Genomic DNA, 3,550 nt, shown 5'->3' with positions numbered 1-3,550 from the left:
TGATTTATGATTTTTTGATATTAATGGAAGCAAGTGTCGCGCCTGAGTGGTTGGGTTACTCACTGTGTCTGAGAGTTCGTGTTCAAGTCATCTACCCTCCCCCTCACCCTCCTCTCTAATCACAACTCCTAAAAATCTTGCCATGAAAAAAAAAAAAAATTTAAAGAATATTATGTACATTTTGTAACAAATATGTTGTATTACTAAACACATTATTGTTTTATGTTTTCAAATTTGCGACAACAACAAGTGTTAATAAACATCATTTCTGTTTTCTATTTTCACTTGAGAAAGCAAAATCATGTTTCTGCTTTCTTAAGATTGCAAAAACAGAAAACAAAAAGGGTACTAAACGCATCCTAAGCTACACTTATAAAGATAGACCTTGTATAGACAAGTTTTCACAAACGACTTACAGTGCTCATCCCTTTTTGCCTTAGTTGCATATAGATTTCCGCAGACCAAGCACTTACCATTATGTTTCTTTTGTTTGCAATTCAAGGTATGCTCTATGCTCGGGGTGTATTGGCCGCCTTCAAACGACACAGAAACCATATCTGACACGGATGGCAAACCAAAGACACCGCCGAAGATCCCTTTGAGTTGGGAAACCAATTGTTCCATTCCTTGAACCTTCGGATTTCCTGCCGAATCCCAAAAAGCCTAGGGGCTTGGGATGGTCAGATAGTGCTCCTATTCACCACAAAGAAAACGCCCTTCCTTTTGTTTGACTAGCCCTCCTATTCACCCTTTCCTTAATCCTCAAGAGCTCTGTGGGAGCTTCAAAAGGGTAGAGAATAAAGTAGTCAATAGTGAACAATATTGAGATTAAACTTCCAGTCATAGCAAAGTGAAATGAATAAAATTGACATAATGAATCTGAAATAAATGCATCCTTAAATACATAAAACAAATTTGAATTTAATTCCAACCATGCATTTAAAAGATGTGGGTCCTTTAACCAAATAGCATGATTAATGGGGCAATACCTCAAATAATATATCTATGACGGATAGTGTACATTATCACCATGAGTGGGCTAAACCCGTTACTTATACTCCTTAAACAAACGCCGTGACTAAAATAAGTAACTCCCGATTTTGGTCGGACTAGTATTGTATTCGTATTATGAAATAGAAAAGAACCTAAGAAGAGAAAATGTGAAGTCTTTCCTTGCCTCGCTTTTAATTAGTTTTACTAGTACAATTTGTATTACGATATGAATAATAATAATATGAATAATAATAATATGAATAATAATAATAATAATAAAATGTTGATTGAGATATAACCCCAAATGAAATCTCAACACTTGGGGCTAATACATCAAGCTAATTTGATGTTGCACCGTCAACTACTCTTGGTGATAACTCTGTAATCACCAAAATCATATTATATCTGATGCTTTATCATACAAGTTTTTTTCCCCAAAATTATATAGGAACAAAATAGAGAACTTAGGCTTTTTACATAATCAATTTTCCTATGAATAAAATACACTATAGCTTTGATGATAACAGATTTAAAATATGAATTTTTTTTTTATTTTTTTAGGGTAGAACTACTTCTATATTTTGCTTTGCATCTCAGCAAAGAAAAAATATTACAGCATCATTTATGTGTGATATTCTCCAAAAGTGTAACAAAATCAACATTAATAGGATTGCAAATGAGTCTGAGATTTGAGTTGTAGCTCACCAAAGTCGGACCTGTTCAAGCTCGAGCTCGGTTCGGCATTATTTAGCAAACCTTGGACTTTGTTTGGTTCAAGCTCGTGATCTCGCCGGCCACAGATCTCTCTACCATAAATATTACAGTATCATTTATGTGTGATATTCTCCAAAAGTGTAACAAAATCAACATTAATAGGATTGCAAATGAGTCTGAGATTTGAGTTGTAGCTCACCAAAGTCGGACCTGTTCAAGCTCGAGCTCGGTTCGGCATTATTTAGCAAACCTTGGACTTTGTTTGGTTCAAGCTCGTGATCTCGCCGGCCACAGATCTCTCTACCATCACCGCCGCCTGCGGTGTGACAATGACCGCCAAGAGGGAGCTGTTGCAAATAGTGCTTGAAAAAGAGTGAGACGTAGATGAGAGAGGGACTCATCCATTGATCTAGAGAGAGAGAGAGAGAAGGGGTGGGTAGCAGGGGGTGAGGACTTCGGGTTTCAAGAGAGAGGGCGATGAGACGTTCTCTTTTTTGTTGGATCGAATTTAATTAGAACCGTTAGATTAGATCTATCGGTCCAACGGTCCATAGCTGATAGGGTTTGAGTGAATTTTATGGGCTTCACAATGTAGGCCTCTTTGTAGAGCAGATCATATATTTTACGAAATCCCTTTTTTGTTGGATCGAATTTTAATAAGAACCATTGAGTCTAATGGTCCAATATATCGTTGTTTATGTGAATTTTGTGGGCTTAACAATATGAGCCTCTTTGTGGAGCAGCGTATGTTTTATTAAAACCCTAACAAGATTAAATTTTATGGCCTTCACAATATGGGGTCTCTTTGGAATGATGGGATTTTGTGTGATTTTGGAATTCAAAATAAAATTCTTTTAAGTTTGGAATCAAAACGTTTTGGAATTTAAATTTGGAGAAGTAATTGAATGATTGAATTTGAAATGAAATCCTATAGGTATGTTTCGAACAAAATGGATTTGAAAGGAAAGCCATTTCCTTGTAATTGAATGATTGAATTTGAAATGAAATCCTATAGGTATGTTTCGAACAAAATGGATTTGAAAGGAAAACCATTTCCTTTTAGTTGGGATGTAAGATGAGATTTGGAATGAAAATAATATTATACCATATTTATCCTTATTCAAAATCTAGAGCCGTTTATATTCAAGTGACTATCACCCATCGGCCTTTTTATGTTATTGAAAAGTAATAGTTGATTAGAAATGTTTGATGGGTATAGTTGTTATATAAATATTATAAAAAATAAAATTTAGATCAATTAGTGAATTGTGGATGTTCATAATCTGTGCACTGTTTAATTTAGATTGGTAACTATTTTATTCTCTCTCCTCCTTGAAAAGTAATAAGTGATATCTAGAGTATTCTTTGATTGTTGGAACACATCTCCTCAAAGTGGAAGAGTTTTGGATATTGGAAAGGTTAGCTAGCTTGGCATGCATGGAACCATTGGGCTTTTATAGGCCATTCACATCTCCTTAATTTTTCTGAGTTTATTTAGATTATTCTAAAGTTACAATTTATAATATTTTTTATTTTTAAATATTTGTACACATATTTTTCACGAAGAATGATTTATCTAGATTTATTGGTCTGACAAATTTCCCTTCTAAAAATTTCTAGAGTAGTGTACCAATTCTAAATTCTTCTTTTTTAGGTGATTTTATTTTGTAACTTGAATGTCCTTATAAATTTTTTTATTTCATGTATACACTCCCAATTTAATGTGGATAGTTTTAATCAAATATGTTGTAATAATATATTGAACTACTATTTTATAAAATTTTGATAATAGAAAGATATGGCTTTTGCTACCACACTGTCTTTTCTATTAATGTGAAAAATT

The 3,550-nt window shown here is 33.7% G+C and overlaps 1 long non-coding RNA gene across 2 annotated transcripts; it reads right to left on the bottom strand.

Annotated features, from left to right (window-relative positions):
• Positions 1 to 252: 252 nt before the first annotated feature.
• LOC132293623 (uncharacterized) lies at positions 253 to 2,198 on the bottom strand. Of its 2 annotated transcripts, XR_009477869.1 has the most exons (3): positions 1,907 to 2,192; positions 1,699 to 1,799; positions 253 to 780 (listed from the first exon to the last, which is right to left on the bottom strand). It is a non-coding gene; the product is annotated as an uncharacterized LOC132293623 (long non-coding RNA). The 2 variants fall into 2 exon arrangements; XR_009477868.1 differs by lacking the exon at positions 253 to 780 and having other exon boundaries at positions 1,406 to 1,799; positions 1,907 to 2,198.
• Between the last annotated feature and the right edge of the window lie 1,352 nt (positions 2,199 to 3,550).

Source organism: Cornus florida, unplaced genomic scaffold (genome assembly GCF_030987335.1).
Source record: "Cornus florida cultivar Cherokee Brave unplaced genomic scaffold, ASM3098733v1 CherokeeBrave_3.0.0_Hap2_Chr02, whole genome shotgun sequence".
In the NCBI taxonomy this organism is placed as follows: Eukaryota; Viridiplantae; Streptophyta; class Magnoliopsida; order Cornales; family Cornaceae; genus Cornus; species Cornus florida.
This window is presented reverse-complemented; position numbering and strand designations above follow the sequence as displayed.